The 14,282-nt window shown below is 50.3% G+C and overlaps 12 non-coding genes and 17 pseudogenes across 12 annotated transcripts; all 29 read left to right on the forward strand.

The window, feature by feature from the left end:
- Nucleotides 1-7,440: 7,440 nt before the first annotated feature.
- On the forward strand, nucleotides 7,441-7,559 carry LOC143943847 (5S ribosomal RNA; annotated as a pseudogene).
- A 109-nt stretch (nucleotides 7,560-7,668) lies between these two features.
- LOC143950231 (5S ribosomal RNA) lies at nucleotides 7,669-7,787 on the forward strand. The gene has a single exon (XR_013265653.1). It is a non-coding gene; the product is annotated as a 5S ribosomal RNA (ribosomal RNA).
- A 109-nt stretch (nucleotides 7,788-7,896) lies between these two features.
- Nucleotides 7,897-8,015, forward strand: LOC143944616 (5S ribosomal RNA; annotated as a pseudogene).
- A 109-nt stretch (nucleotides 8,016-8,124) lies between these two features.
- LOC143951390 (5S ribosomal RNA) lies at nucleotides 8,125-8,243 on the forward strand. The gene has a single exon (XR_013266667.1). It is a non-coding gene; the product is annotated as a 5S ribosomal RNA (ribosomal RNA).
- Nucleotides 8,244-8,352: 109 nt separating this feature from the next.
- LOC143945454 (5S ribosomal RNA) lies at nucleotides 8,353-8,471 on the forward strand (annotated as a pseudogene).
- Nucleotides 8,472-8,580: 109 nt separating this feature from the next.
- Nucleotides 8,581-8,689, forward strand: LOC143950060 (5S ribosomal RNA; annotated as a pseudogene).
- A 109-nt stretch (nucleotides 8,690-8,798) lies between these two features.
- LOC143951159 (5S ribosomal RNA) lies at nucleotides 8,799-8,917 on the forward strand. Its single transcript, XR_013266457.1, has one exon. It is a non-coding gene; the product is annotated as a 5S ribosomal RNA (ribosomal RNA).
- A 109-nt stretch (nucleotides 8,918-9,026) lies between these two features.
- Nucleotides 9,027-9,145, forward strand: LOC143947902 (5S ribosomal RNA; annotated as a pseudogene).
- A 109-nt stretch (nucleotides 9,146-9,254) lies between these two features.
- Nucleotides 9,255-9,373, forward strand: LOC143947339 (5S ribosomal RNA; annotated as a pseudogene).
- A 109-nt stretch (nucleotides 9,374-9,482) lies between these two features.
- Nucleotides 9,483-9,601, forward strand: LOC143943734 (5S ribosomal RNA; annotated as a pseudogene).
- A 109-nt stretch (nucleotides 9,602-9,710) lies between these two features.
- Nucleotides 9,711-9,829, forward strand: LOC143943932 (5S ribosomal RNA; annotated as a pseudogene).
- A 109-nt stretch (nucleotides 9,830-9,938) lies between these two features.
- LOC143943593 (5S ribosomal RNA) lies at nucleotides 9,939-10,058 on the forward strand (annotated as a pseudogene).
- A 109-nt stretch (nucleotides 10,059-10,167) lies between these two features.
- Nucleotides 10,168-10,286, forward strand: LOC143952200 (5S ribosomal RNA). The gene has a single exon (XR_013267400.1). It is a non-coding gene; the product is annotated as a 5S ribosomal RNA (ribosomal RNA).
- A 109-nt stretch (nucleotides 10,287-10,395) lies between these two features.
- LOC143954727 (5S ribosomal RNA) lies at nucleotides 10,396-10,514 on the forward strand. The gene has a single exon (XR_013269689.1). It is a non-coding gene; the product is annotated as a 5S ribosomal RNA (ribosomal RNA).
- Nucleotides 10,515-10,634: 120 nt separating this feature from the next.
- LOC143954867 (5S ribosomal RNA) lies at nucleotides 10,635-10,753 on the forward strand (annotated as a pseudogene).
- A 109-nt stretch (nucleotides 10,754-10,862) lies between these two features.
- Nucleotides 10,863-10,981, forward strand: LOC143950319 (5S ribosomal RNA). Its single transcript, XR_013265732.1, has one exon. It is a non-coding gene; the product is annotated as a 5S ribosomal RNA (ribosomal RNA).
- A 124-nt stretch (nucleotides 10,982-11,105) lies between these two features.
- Nucleotides 11,106-11,222, forward strand: LOC143949943 (5S ribosomal RNA; annotated as a pseudogene).
- Nucleotides 11,223-11,563: 341 nt separating this feature from the next.
- Nucleotides 11,564-11,682, forward strand: LOC143952954 (5S ribosomal RNA). The gene has a single exon (XR_013268081.1). It is a non-coding gene; the product is annotated as a 5S ribosomal RNA (ribosomal RNA).
- A 109-nt stretch (nucleotides 11,683-11,791) lies between these two features.
- Nucleotides 11,792-11,910, forward strand: LOC143950196 (5S ribosomal RNA). Its single transcript, XR_013265621.1, has one exon. It is a non-coding gene; the product is annotated as a 5S ribosomal RNA (ribosomal RNA).
- A 109-nt stretch (nucleotides 11,911-12,019) lies between these two features.
- On the forward strand, nucleotides 12,020-12,128 carry LOC143948726 (5S ribosomal RNA; annotated as a pseudogene).
- A 109-nt stretch (nucleotides 12,129-12,237) lies between these two features.
- Nucleotides 12,238-12,356, forward strand: LOC143943758 (5S ribosomal RNA; annotated as a pseudogene).
- Nucleotides 12,357-12,465: 109 nt separating this feature from the next.
- LOC143954811 (5S ribosomal RNA) lies at nucleotides 12,466-12,584 on the forward strand. The gene has a single exon (XR_013269758.1). It is a non-coding gene; the product is annotated as a 5S ribosomal RNA (ribosomal RNA).
- A 109-nt stretch (nucleotides 12,585-12,693) lies between these two features.
- Nucleotides 12,694-12,812, forward strand: LOC143945217 (5S ribosomal RNA; annotated as a pseudogene).
- A 109-nt stretch (nucleotides 12,813-12,921) lies between these two features.
- On the forward strand, nucleotides 12,922-13,040 carry LOC143952213 (5S ribosomal RNA). The gene has a single exon (XR_013267411.1). It is a non-coding gene; the product is annotated as a 5S ribosomal RNA (ribosomal RNA).
- Nucleotides 13,041-13,148: 108 nt separating this feature from the next.
- LOC143949044 (5S ribosomal RNA) lies at nucleotides 13,149-13,257 on the forward strand (annotated as a pseudogene).
- Nucleotides 13,258-13,366: 109 nt separating this feature from the next.
- Nucleotides 13,367-13,485, forward strand: LOC143952225 (5S ribosomal RNA). The gene has a single exon (XR_013267422.1). It is a non-coding gene; the product is annotated as a 5S ribosomal RNA (ribosomal RNA).
- A 109-nt stretch (nucleotides 13,486-13,594) lies between these two features.
- Nucleotides 13,595-13,713, forward strand: LOC143953267 (5S ribosomal RNA). The gene has a single exon (XR_013268365.1). It is a non-coding gene; the product is annotated as a 5S ribosomal RNA (ribosomal RNA).
- A 110-nt stretch (nucleotides 13,714-13,823) lies between these two features.
- LOC143950020 (5S ribosomal RNA) lies at nucleotides 13,824-13,943 on the forward strand (annotated as a pseudogene).
- A 109-nt stretch (nucleotides 13,944-14,052) lies between these two features.
- On the forward strand, nucleotides 14,053-14,181 carry LOC143954666 (5S ribosomal RNA; annotated as a pseudogene).
- The last annotated feature ends 101 nt before the right edge of the window (nucleotides 14,182-14,282 follow it).

A 14,282-nucleotide genomic window follows, 5' to 3' on the forward strand; every position in this document is an offset into this window, starting at 1 on the left:
CTAAAATAGAACGGGGACATAGAATTCTGAGGGAAGCCCGAGCCGCCCTAGCACAAACAAAACGAGAAACAGAGGGAGACCCGGATCAGAGCCCGGGAACCTCCCAAAGCAGTGATCCCACTGAGGGAGAGGCTATAGTCCTGAGTCCCGAAGACAATCAGGCCATGGAAAAACTCTCTAAGATGGGGGTGGTCACCAGGAGTAAGGTCAAAATCAAGTTGGCTACAGAGAAACCACTACCCGTACCCATACCAGCGCCAGGACCCATTATCTCACCTATGACCACCCCCGTAGTTACTGACGAGGATGATGAGGACACCCCCGATATTAAGGCCCCCCTTATGACCATAGGTAACACAGAAATTCACCTACCCCTGCCCCTAGGCACACTGACAAAACTCAAAGAACTCTGTCCATCCCCCAGAAAACATCCTAGGGAAGCTGCCACTTTCCTGTTGCGCCAGTGCGCCGGGTCAAATCTGGACCCGATTGATCTTGAGAGTATAATACATATTCTAGACCCCGACTGCCCCGACCCCCCAAAGGTAAAAGACCTGTTTAATGCCCATGTCCAGGGAAAAGGGGGCTGGCCAGATTTCTGGAAAACCCTAGGACAACATTGGAGCACCCTTTACAAAGGGGTCACAGCTCTGCAAGATCTGGTCCAAACAAAACAAGCCCCGAAGGAAAAATTCTATGATTTTTGCACCCGAGTATACAACCTCTGGAAAGCGGTAGATGGGGCGGATGGGTCCCTTTTTACCACTACTGTAATGGCCGGAGGGGAGCCAAAAGTAGTACAGCTGCTAAAATTAATTAACCCCAAATGGGCTACCCAACCCCCAGAGGATTTCATGTCAGACACCCGCTCCAGGGAAACTTCCGGGGTTTTTGAACAAAAAGGGGGGTTATTTTATAACACATTTGAACCCCCAACCCCTTTAATGGCACTCCAACCATATGCCCCCACTCGAAGACCAGAATATGCCCGCCAACCACCAGACCAGGGTTGTTTCAACTGTGGTCAAATGGGACATTGGAAGTCCAATTGTCCCTACCGTAGGGGCCTTCCTTGGGGGAAGGGAAATGGACGAAGGCGTTACCCTAACGCCTTTCCTTCAACTCCACAACATCAACGTCCCCCAACTTACCAAGGACCAGTGTCAGGCCCCAGATATCACCAGCCCTATCAAGGACCCCGAGGACCCCCTCCACCTAACAACGCCGCCCTTCGTGTTCCACCACCCCCACCAGCCCCTATTCCCATGCAATGGCCTGCCACCCAACCCTCAAGCAGGACATAGGGCTGCCTGGAGTATGTCCCTTCCCTCAGCCTGGTATGTTACAATGTGTCCTGGAGGAGCCTACCCCAGGTGATCCTGGGTGTAGATGGAAAACGCATTTGTTTTCTCATTGACACTGGTGCCACCTCCAGCTCCATCAATGATGTGACCTTTGACACGCCACAATGTTCTGAGGGAAGCTCCATAGGTATTAATGGGACTCCTGTTACCCACCCTATCACCCCACCCTTATCAGTAACCACCCCGGAGGGGGTGCTACTTTGCCAACAACGGTTTGCCATCCTGCCCCAATGCCCAGTCTCCCTGATGGGAAGGGACTTAATGTCCAAACTGGGAGTGGTGATCAAATTTGATCCACAGGGAGCAGTAACTGCCAGCTCCGCACTCTGCGACTTACAAGGCCCAAAGAGACAATCCAAAAAAGGGTATTTTGTACTCTTACCTGCCTCCCTGGAAACCCATGCTATTTGGGCAGAGAATAACGCGAGTGTAGGTTTCATCCCATGTACCCCTTACACCCCCCAAATGCGCCCAGACTCAGTACCTGTTTTTCAAAAACAATATGCACTACATTCTGACAAAATTGAGGGGATTACACCCCTCATCAATAGGTATGTAGCCATGGGCATCCTGACACCCATCATCAGCTCATGGAACACCCCCATATACCCAGTGAGAAAGGCAAGCGGGGAATGGCGCTTGGTACAGGACCTCAGGGCAGTCAACAAAATGGTGATTCCCCTCCCCCCTCTGGTCTCAGACATTGCCTTTATTTTTTCTTGCATACCGGCAAACTCTGTGGCCTACACAGTAATTGACTTAGCTAACGCTTTTTTTTAGCATCCCTGTGGATCCACTGGCCCAGCCCATGTTTGCTTTTTCTTGGGGGGGGGGGGGAGGGGGCAACTGACCTGGACCCGCCTACCGCAGGGCTATGTGGACAGCCCGGCAGCCTTCTCTATGGTATTGAATGAGACAGTCAAATCCTGGCAATCGAGCGCCGGGTCGGTACTCATCCAATATGTGGATGACCTCCTTCTCTGCAGCCCCACCCCAGAAGCTTGTGAAGAAGACTCAAAGAACTTGCTGGATCACCTAGCCAAGGCAGGTCACTTGGCCTCACGGAAAAAGATACAGTGGGTGACCCTTACTGTAGAGTACTTGGGGTGCATCCTCAACAAGGGAGAGAGAAGTGTTTCCCCCCACCGTGCCGCAGCCCTTAACGCTCTGCAGCCACCCAGGGACAAGGCCGCCCTCTTGTCTTTCCTGGGAGCAATCGTCTATTGCCGGCAATGGATCCCTGACTGCTCATTTCATGACTCCATTCTGAGGAGGGCCACGCTCTCCACTGCGCCAAAAGTGGTGGAATGGACGGAGGAAATGTTACACTCATTTAACACCCTCCTCTCCTCCCTTGCCTCCGCCCCGGCCTTAGGACTAGTGGACTACAGGAAAACTTTTTATCTATATTGTGTAGTTAATGGATCTGCCTTTGCAGCAGTTCTTGCCCAAGAGCACGGTAATTCTTACCGACCGATGGCTTTCCTTTCAAAGAAACTCCCACTCCAGGTCCAGGGCATGCCTGCTTGCCTCCAGAACATGGCCGCATGTGCCATGGCCATTCAAGAAGCCAACAAGTTAGTTCTGGGACACCCCCTAACTGTATACACTACCCACTCAGTAACCCACCTTATACAAAACCTCAATACACAACATATGACCACCCAAAGAGCCAGCGGGTATGAAATCATTCTTCTAAACACCTCCAATCTGACCATCAAACACACCTCTGACACCTCCCCCATCCTCAGGCTATTACATTCTCTGCTCAAACTCATGAATTATGGTGAACCATCCAAAATGCATGACTGCACAAAAGTGTTGGACCAAGTCACCTCCCCACGTAGGGACTTAACAGACGTACCTCTGGCCGGTGCAGAGGAAGTTTTTGTGGACGGCAGTTGCTCGCGCCCTTCGGATTCCACTTTTCTGACAGGATACGCGGTAGTACAACTCCCAGATCTGGTTCTGGAGGCTAAGCCACTTCCGCCTTCCTCGGCACAGGTCGCGGAACTGGTAGCCCTCACCAGAGCATGCATCCTGTTCACAAATAGGGATGTCAATATTTACACTGACAGTCGATACGCCTTCGGCGTGGTTCACGATTTCGGGGTGATCTGGGCTAACAGGGGGTTTAGAACGGCTGACAACAAAATTATAGCCAACAAGGAGCATATCCTGGCCCTTCTCCAGGCTATATTACTGCCCAAACATTTGGCGATTATTAAAGTCAAGGCTCACACCACCACTGGTAGCTACATTGCCCGAGGCAACGCCCTTGCGGATAGATGCGCTCGAGCGGCGGCAAATTCCTCCACACATCCACCCGCCCCTACCACGATATTTTTCCAACAAGATTTTTCAGCGCCAGATTTCCCCTCAGTTGCAGCCCAAATCCAATCCATGGCCACAGACGCTGATGTCCTTTTCTGGGTCCAGCAAGGATTGTCCAAAGACCAAAGAGGCCTTTGGACAAATGGAGGGGTCATTGGGATCCCTGAAGCCAGCTCGGCCCTCATCCTTTCCTACCTGCATGGTCCCGGACATATAGGGTCCCAACCCTTGCAACAGCTGTATGAAAAAACTTTCTGCACAGTTAATCTAAAGAACCATGCAAACACCCTAACAAAGTCATGCCTCACATGCGCTCAAAACAACACGCAGGGTAAACGACATGGTATACACGGCCAGTTGCCCCCACCCCTAGGCCCACTACAGGACCTACAAATAGACTTTACCCACATGCCCAAACAAAAGGGAAGCATCAAATGCCTGTGCGTTATCGTTGACAAATGGTCAGGATGGGTGGAGGCGGCCCCCTGCACTGGGGAAACAGCTAAAATAGCGGCAAGGGCTCTCCTTAATCATTGGGTATGTAGGTTTGGCATACCAGCCACCATTTGGTTAGACCAGGGCCCGGCTTTTACTTCAGATATGACACGAGAATTGGCAAGATGCCTGGGAATACAGTGGAAACTTCACATTCCCTATCATCCCCAAAGTGCAGGAGTGGTAGAAAGAATGAACAGGAATATAAAGGACAAACTAAAAAAGGCCACAGGAGGAACGTTAAAAAACTGGATAGATTTCCTTCCAGGAATATTGTTCCAAATCAGAACCACCCCCCACTCTAGGACACGTTTGTCACCATTCGAAATCCTAATGGGTGTCCCAGCACAAACCCAACTAAAAGCATTAGATGCACAGACTGACATTAACATATATTCTTTACAGGAAGAGTACGTGAAACATCTGGTAAGTACAATAGAAGAACATAATGAACAAGTTGCTGTCACCTTTTCTCCTCTTCCAACAGAACCTACTCACCCATTCATCCCGGGGGATAAAGTGTTGATCAAGCAGCTTGCCCAACGGAAGCACGTGGGGCCCATCTACTCCGGTCCATGGAACGTGGAGAAGGTCTCCAGGACTGCTGTCCTCACAGACTACACCCCTCAGTGGATCCATGCCAGCAGACTAAAAAAATGCCCCGAACCTCCACCGACTCCAGAACACCCCCAGAGGACACTTGCCCAAGACCAACAGGAGGACGCCACCACCAAGGGGACCCCAGAGACGAACCTACAGACCCTCCAGGAACAGTTTGTCAGAATCTCCCTGGACTTTTCTCCTCCTCCCACCAGCTCGGACTGAAGTCTTTGCAAAAAGAAAGAGACAGGGGCTTAGAAGATCAGTATGTACTACACACCATTTTGCTCTGGTCGATAGTATTGACTTTTGTGTTTTTTTCTATAGTCATGATGACATGTATCATGACAGGGTCGTGTGGGTTTACAAGAAGCCCAAAAGGTACTGAGAACCGATCACTAGACAGAAGAGCATTAGTTCCAAGGCCCAGTAATAATAATAATAATAATAATAATAATAACAACAAAGGTTTAGGAGTAATGGTAGCACGGAACGAACTACCCCCCCAGGACAGTAAAACGTTTTCTTTAGCCCCAACAATACCACATCATTTTTTATGGCAATACGCGTTTGGTCAAGTAATGGGAAAAGGGGCACCCTGTTGGGTGTGCTCCCACATGGGAACGGGTAGGAATCAAATTCCAGTAGTGGGAATCCCCCTCCCAGTAGAGGACCTGTTTAACGAGACGACACAAGACCATATGGCCAATATAACGACCAGACCCTCCCCCCTTATTTTCTCTGGTTTCACACAACCCCCATCCTTCTGTTTCCTAAATGGAGCTTGGAAAGAAAACGGGGAAATCCCCAATGGCCAATTCTGTAGAAACACACTAGTAAATCTTACCCTTAGAGACTTAGGGAAGTTTCTGCGGGATGGGACGTTTGACATCCAGGGGTTGAATACTTCCACCATTGGAGATAGTGACGAAAGGATAGGGAACATGTCTTTATATAACATAATGGACTGTGTACTACCATCAGAAACATTTGACGATACTGACCTAAAAGACTGGTTAGAGTCCTACCACATGAATGATACTTTACTAGAGTACAGTAGCACCGCGAGTTTAGGAGATTGGTTATGCCTAGTTGGACTCCGGTCAGGCATATCCCAACCCCCTGATATAATACCAGCACCTCATCTGCCTCATGGATGGATGGTGTGTTGCGGTCTAATATGTCACACCACCATACCTTACCCTCTAGATTCCTCTACAGGTGGTTGGTGCAACATTGCCAGGATGGTACCATATATGGGTATAGCCTCTGAAAATCAGTACATCAAAATGACCCCTGCCCATGGGCATTTAGAGTTCGGGAGGGCTAAGAGACAAGTAACATCATGGTGGGAAAAATTAGCCGCCTCCATTGGAAGCCCGGGAATGTGGAATGCCCTAGATAAAATAGATCTTTTTGCTGAAATAATCTCTGGGGTAGTGAACTCTACTTCCAGAGATGTTTCTCTGCTAAACGAAGAAACTCGGAAGATCCGAACTGTGCAGGAACTGATAAAAATGAGGCAGGAACAACTTTTGGCCGCCATCACTGGGATTTGTAACCTCATGGCCAATTCGGAGATGTGTTGCACCTTCATACACAACTTCACCGTTCCTGTGGAAAGTCTGTCGGTACCCGATTATTACGATATTATCAAAAGCCATTCAGCCCAAAGACAGACCCTCCTACAGAAAGCAAAAAACTTGGGAGATGATTGGAACCTTTTCTCGGGTACAGGAGGGTGGTTTGGAGGTATTTGGGGGGGCATACTGGGATTTTTCAAGAAAATATTTCTCGTATTAGTGATGATAGTGTTGTTGATAGTAATGTTCTATGTGATCGCCAAATGCTGCTGCATAGCAGCCTCCAAGGTTTCCCATCCAACAATAGCAACCAAGCCCAATGACGAAGAGAAAGCACTTATGGCTTTTTCCAAGAATGTCTGGTATAGAGGATGATCGATAACTTTGTGCCAAAGTTATGATCACAGGAGGGATTATAAGGATTAACAAGTCTCCATTTTGTTATACTGTCATCCATTTTAAAACTTTGTATGACCAAGCTAGAATTCTAACTACTTTTGACATAGATACTTGCTATTTGGAAAACATGCTGTTTTCTTTGAATGCCCTTGGCCGCGAGAGTTTGTACAGAGAAAGCCAAGATATGCAACTATCTTATATCGTCTATGACCTAGAACGTCTGGACCACAGACTATTAGCACAATATTGTTGAATATTGTTAAATATCGTAGTCTTATTCTTATCTCGCGTGAAGGTTAATGACGTGCTTTGCCGTGAAGACAATTTCTGCTTATTTTGCTTGTTCTGTCAATAAACCTGTTACTAGGAAAAGCTTGGTGTATAGCTACGAGCGCATCCCTGATTGGCTACTCCACAGGGCGCCACCCCAACTGTTTCAGCATATAACCTGTTGTATTCAAAACATTAAATCGTAATCATTATTCGCATACATCTCGTGTATGAGTTTTGGTTATCTCACCGGTGAATGGGACTCCCAAGTACATCCAGACCACGGCCTAGGAAAGATAGGAAGAGGGAAATCGAGCACCTAACAGAGCAAGGACCTACCTTTACAGTAACCACCTTGGCTTTTGTCAAGAGAGTTGTAAGTAGGGTGCAAGATCGCCTATGGCCACATCACCCTGAATGCGCTCGATCTCGTCTGATCTCGGATGCTAAGCAGGGTCGGGCATGGTTATTACCTGGATGGGAGACCACCTGGGAATACCAGGTGCCGTAGGCTTTTTTCCATTATGTTGTTGGCTTTGGCGACCTGCTGTATTTTTCCTCTCGATTGCCCGAGGTGACCACCTTGGCTTTTGTCAAGAGAGTTGTAAGTAGGTTGCAAGATCGCCTACGGCCACATCACCCTGAAAGCGCTCGATCTCGTCTGATCTTGGATGCTAAGCAGGGTCGGGCCTGGTTAGTACCTGGATGGGAGACCGCCTGGGAATACCAGGTGCCGTAGGCTTTTTTCCGTTATGTTGTTGGCTTTGGCGACCTGCTGTATTTTTCCTCTCTATAGCCCGAGGTGACCACCTTGGCTTTTGTCAAGAGAGTTGTAAGTAGGGTGGAAGATCGCCTACAGCCACATCACCCTGAATGCGCTCGATCTCGTCTGATCTCGGATGCTAAGCAGGGTCGGGCCTGGTTAGTACCTGGATAGGAGACCACCTGGAAATACCAGGTGCCGTAGGCTTTTTTCCATTATGTTGTTGGCTTTGGCGACCTGCTGTATTTTTCCTCTCGATTGCCCGAGGTGACCACCTTGGCTTTTGTCAAGAGAGTTGTAAGTAGGATGCAAGATCGCCTACGGCCACATCACCCTGAATGCGCTCGATCTCGTCTGATCTCGGATGCTAAGCAGGGTCAGGCCTGGTTAGTACCTGGATGGGAGACCGCCTGGGAATACCAGGTGCCGTAGGCTTTTTTCCATTATGCTGTTGGCTTTGGCGACCTGCTGTATTTTTCCTCTCGATTGCCCGAGGTGACCACCTTGGCTTTTGTCAAGAGAGTTGTAAGTAGGGTGCAAAGTCGCCTACAGCCACATCACCCTGATTGCACTCGATCTCGTCTGATCGCGGATGCTAAGCAGGGTTTGGCCTGGTTAGTACCTGGATGGGAGACCGCCTGGGAATACCAGGTGCCGTAGGCTTTTTTCCATTATTTTGTTGGCTTTGGCGACCTGCTGTATTTTTCCTCTCGATTGCCTGAGCTGACCACCTTGGCTTTTGTCAAGAGAGTTGTAAGTAGGGTGGGAGATTGCCTACAGCCACATCACCCTGAATGCGCTCGATCTCGGATGCTAAGCATGGTCGGGCCTGGTTAGTACCTGGATGGGAGTCCGCCTGGGAATACAAGGTGCCGTAGGCTTTTTTCCATTATGTTGTTGGCTTTGGCGACCTGCTGTATTTTTCCTCTCGATTGCCCGAGGTGACCACCTTGGCTTTTGTCAAGAGAGGTGTAAGTAGGGTGCAAGATTGCCTACGGCCACATCACCCTGAATGCGCTCGATCTTGTCTGATCTCGGATGCTAAGCAGGGTCGGGCCTGGTTAGTACCTGGATGGGAGACCGCCTGGGAATACCAGGTGCCGTAGGCTTTTTTCCATTATTTTTTTGGCTTTGGCGACCTGCTGTATTTTTCCTCTCGATTGCCCGAGGTGACCACCTTGGCTTTTGTCAAGAGAGTTGTAAGTAGGGTGCAAGATCGCCTACGGCCACATCACCCTGAATGCGCTCGATCTCGTCTGATCTCGGATGATAAGCAGGGTCGGGCCTGGTTAGTAACTGGATCGGAGACCGCCTTGGAATACCAGGTGCCATAGGCTTTTTTCCATTATGTTGTTGGCTTTGGCGACCTGCTGTATTTTTCCTCTCTATTGCCCGAGGTTACCACCTTGGCTTTTGTCAAGAGAGTTGTAAGTAGGGTGCAAGATCGCCTACGGCCACATCACCCTGAATGCGCTCGATCTCGTCTGATCTCGGATGCTATGCAGGGTCGGGCCTACTTAGTACTTGGATGGGAGACCGCCTGGGAATACCAGCTGCCGTAGGCTTTTTTCCATTATGTTGTTGGCTTTGGCGACCTGCTGTATTTTTCCTCTCGATTGCCCGAGGTGACCACCTTGGCTTTTGTCAAGAGAGTTGTAAGTAGGGTGCAAGATCGCCTATGGCCACATCACCCTGAATGCGCTCGATCTCGTCTGATCTCGGATGCTAAGCAGGGTCGGGCCTGGTTAGTACCTGGATGTTAGACCGCCTGGGAATACCAGGTGCCGTAGGCTTTTTTCCATTATGTTGTTGGCTTTGGCGACCTGCTGTATTTTTCCTCTCGCTTGCCCGAGGTGACCACCTCGGCTTTTGTCAAGAGAGTTGTAAGTAGTGTGCAAGATCGCCTACGTCCACATCACCCTGAATGCGCTTGATCTCGTCTGATCTCGGATGCTAAGCAGGGTCGGGCCTGGTTAGTACCTGGATGGGAGACCGCCTGGGAATACCAGGTGCCATAGGCTTTTTTCCATTATGTTGTTGGCTTTGGCGACCTGCTGTATTTTTCCTCTCGCTTGCCCGAGGTGACCACCTCGGTTTTTGTCAAGAGAGTTGTAAGTAGGGTGCAAGATCGCCTACGGCCACATCACCCTGAATGCGCTCGAATCTCGTCTGATCTCGGATGCTAAGCTGGGTCGGGCCTGGTTAGTACCTGGATGGGAGACCGTCTGGGAATACCTGGTGCCGTAGGCTTTTTTCCATTACGTTGTTGGCTTTGGCGACCTGCTGTATTTTTCCTCTCGCTTGCCCGAGATTACCACCTCGGCTTTTGTCAAGAGAGTTGTAAGTAGGGTGCAAGATTGCCTACGGCCACATCACCCTGAATGCGCTCGATCTCGTCTGATCTCGGATGCTAAGCAGGGTCGGGCCTGGTTAGTACCTGGATGGGAGACCGCCTGGGAATACCAGGTGCCGTAGGCTTTTTTCCATGATGTTGTTGGCTTTGGCGACCTGCTGTATTTTTCCTCTCGATTGCCCGAGGTGACCACCTTGGCTTTTGTCAAGAGAGTTGTAAGTAGGGTGCAAGATGGCCTATGGCCACATAACCCTGAATGCACTCGATCTCATCTGATCTCGGATGCTAAGCATGGTCGGGCCTGGTTAGTACCTAGATGGGAGACCGCCTGGGAATACCAGGTGCCATAGGCTTTTTTCCATTATGTTGTTGGCTTTGGCGACCTGCTGTATTTTTCCTCTCGATTGCCCGAGGTGACCACCTTGGCTTTTGTCAAGAGAGTTATAAGTAGGGTGTAAGTAGGGTGCAAGATCACCTACGGACACATCACCCTGAATGCGCTCGATCTCGTCTGATCTCGGATGCCAAGCAGGGTCGGGCCTGGTTAGTACCTGGATGGGAGACCGCCTGGGAATACCAGGTGCCGTAGGCTTTTTTCCATTATGTTGTTGGCTTTGGCGACCTGCTGTATTTTTCCTCTCGATTGCTGGAGATGACCACCTTGGCTTTTGTCAAGAGAGTTGTAAGTAGGGTGCAAGATTGCCTACGGCCACATCACCCTGAATTCGCTCGATCTCGTCTGATCTCGGATGCTAAGCAGGGTCGGGCCTGGTTAGTACCTGGATGGGAGACCGCCTGGGAATACCAGGTGCCGTAGGCTTTTTTCCATTATGTTGTTGGCTTTGGCGACCTGCTGTATTTTTCCTCTCGATTGCCCGAGGTGACCACCTTGGCTTTTGTCAAGAGAGTTGTAAGTAGGGTGCAAGATCACCTACGGCCACATCACCTACGGCCACATCACCCTGAATGCGCTCGATTTCGTCTGATCTCGGTGCTAAGGAGGGTCAGGCCTGGTTAGTACCTGAATGGGAGACCGCCAGGAATACCAGGTGCCGTAGGTTTTTTTCCATTATGTTGTTGGCTTTGGCGACCTGCTGTATTTTTCCTCTCGATTGCCCGAGGTGACCACCTTGGCTTTTGTCAAGAGAGTTGTAAGTAGGGTGCAAGATCACCTACGGCCACATCACCTACGGCCACATCACCCTGAATGCGCTCGATTTCGTCTGATCTCGGATGCTAAGCAGGGTCGGGCCTGGATGGGAGACCGCCTGGGAATACCAGGTGCCGTAGGCTTTTTTCCATTATGTTGTTGGCTTTGGCGACCTGCTGTATTTTTCCTCTCGATTGCCCGAGGTGACCACCTTGGCTTTTGTCAAGAGAGTTGTAAGTAGGTTGCAAGATCGCCTACGGCCACATCACCCTGAAAGCGCTCGATCTCGTCTGATCTCGGATGCTAAGCAGGGTCGGGCCTGGTTAGTACCTGGATAGGAGACCACCTGGAAATACCAGGTGCCGTAGGCTTTTTTCCATTATGTTGTTGGCTTTGGCGACCTGCTGTATTTTTCCTCTCGATTGCCCGAGGTGACCACCTTGGCTTTTGTCAAGAGAGTTGTAAGTAAGGTGCAAGATTGCCTACGGCCACATCACCCTGAATGCGCTCGATCTCGTCTGATCTCGGATGCTAAGTAGGGTCGGGCCTGGTTAGTACCTGGATGGGAGACCACCTGGGAATACCAGGTGCCGTAGGCTTTTTTCCATTATGTTGTTGGCTTTGGCGACCTGCTGTATTTTTCCTCTCGCTTGCCCGAGGTGACCACCTTGGCTTTTGTCAAGAGAGTTGTAAGTAGGGTGCAAGATTGCCTACAGCCACATCACCCTGAATGCGCTCGATCTCGGATGCTAAGCAGGGTCAGGCCTGGTTAGTACCTGGATGGGAGACCGCCTGGGAATACCAGGTGCCGTAGGCTTTTTTCCATTATGTTGTTGGCTTTGGCGACCTGCTGTATTTTTCCTCTCGATTGCCCGAGGTGACCAACTTGGCTTTTGTCAAGAGAGTTGTAAGTAGGGTGCAAGATCGCCTACGGCCACATCACCCTGAATGCGCTCGATCTCTTCTGATCTCGGATGCTAAGCAGGGTCGGGCCTGGTTAGTACCTGGATGGGAGATGGCCTGGGAATACCAGGTGCCGTAGGCTTTTTTCCATTATGTTGTTGGCTTTGGCGACCTGCTGTATTTTTGCTCTCGAATGCCCGAGGTGACCACCTTGGCTTTTGTCAAGAGAGTTGTAAGTAGGACGCAAGATCGCCTACGGCCACATCACCCTGAATGCGCTCGATCTCGTCTGATCTCGGATGCTAAGCAGGGTCGGGCCTGGTTAGTACCAGGATGGGAGACCGCTTGGGAATACCAGGTGCCGTAGGCTTTTTTCCATTAAGTTGTTGGCTTTGGCGACCTGCTGTATTTTTCCTCTCGATTGCCCGAGGTGACCACCTTGGCTTTTGTCAAGAGAGTTGTAAGTAGGGTGCAAGATAGCCTACGGCCACATCACCCTGAATGCGCTCGATCTCGGCTGATCTCGGATGCTAAGCAGGGTCGGGCCTAGTTAGTACCTGGATGGAAGACCGCCTGGGAATACCGGGTGCTGTAGGCTTTTTTCCATTATGTTGTTGGCTTTGGTGACCTGCTGTATTTTTCCTCTCGATTGCCCGAGGTGACCACCTTGGCTTTTGTCAAGAGAGTTTTAAGTAGGGTGCAAGGTTGCCTACGGCCACATCACCCTGAATGCGCTCGATCTCGTCTGATCTCGGATGCTAAGCAGGGTCGGGCCTGGTTAGTACCTGGATGGGAGACCGCCTGGGAATACCAGGTGCCGTAGGCTTTTGGCCATTATGTTGTTGGCTTTGGCGACCTGCTGTATTTTTCCTCTCGATTGCCCGAGGTGTCCACCTTGGCTTTTGTCAAGATAGTTGTAATATAATCCAAGATCGCCTACGGCCACATCACCCTGAATGCGCTCCATCTCGGATGCTAAGCAGGGTCAGGCCTGGTTAGTACCAGGATGGGAGACCGCCTGGGAATACCAGGTGCCGTAGGCTTTTTTCCAGTATGTTGTTGGCTTTGGCGACCTGCTGTATTTTTCCTCTCCATTGCCCGAGGTGACAACCTTGGCTTTTGTCAAGAGAGTTGTAAGTAGGGTGCAAGATCGCCTACGGCCACATCACCCTGAATGCGCTCGATCTCGTCTGATCTCGGATGCTAAGCAGGGTCGGGCCTGGTTAGTACCTGGATGGGAGACCGCCTGGGAATACCAGGTGCCGTAGGCTTTTTTCCATTATGTTGTTGGCTTTGGCGACCTGCTGTATTTTTCCTCTCGATTGCCCGAGGTGACCACCTTGGCTTTTGTCAAGAGAGTTGTAAGTAGGGTGCAAGATTGCCTACGGCCACATCACCCTGAATGCGCTCGATATCGTCTGATCTCGGATGCTAAGCAGGGTAGGGCATGGTTAGTACCTGGATGGGAGACCGCCTGGGAATACCATGTGCCGTAGGCTTTTTTTCCATTATGTTGTTGGCTTTGGTGACCTGCTGTATTTTTCCTCATGATTGCCCGAGGTGACCACCTTGGCTTTTGTCAAGAGAGTTGTAAGTAGGGTGCAAGATCGCCTACGGCCACATCACCCTGAATGCGCTCGATCTCGTCTGATCTCGGATGCTAGGCAGGAGTCGGGCCTTGTTAGGTCCTGAATGGGAGACCGCCTGGGAATACCAGGTGCCGTAGGCTTTTTTCCATTATGTTGTTGGCTTTGGCGACCTGCTGTATTTTTCCTCTCGATTGCCCGAGGTGACCACCTTGGCTTTTGTCAAGAGAGTTGTAAGTAGGGTGCAAGATTGCCTACGGCCACATCACCCTGAATGCGCTCGATCTCGTCTGATCTCGTCTGATCTCGGATGCTAAGCAGGGTCGGGCCTGGTTAGTACCTGGATGGGAGACCGCCTGGGAATACCAGGTGCCGTAGGCTTTTTTCCATTATGTTGTTGGCTTTGGCGACCTGCTGTATTTTTCCTCTCGATTGCCCGAGGTGACCACCTTGGCTTTTGTCAAGAGAGTTGTAAGTAGGGT

This window comes from Lithobates pipiens, unplaced genomic scaffold (assembly GCF_037356315.1).
Source record: "Lithobates pipiens isolate NorthernLeopardFrog02 unplaced genomic scaffold, aLitPip1_a1.2 Scaffold_30, whole genome shotgun sequence".
In the NCBI taxonomy this organism is placed as follows: Eukaryota; Metazoa; Chordata; class Amphibia; order Anura; family Ranidae; genus Lithobates; species Lithobates pipiens.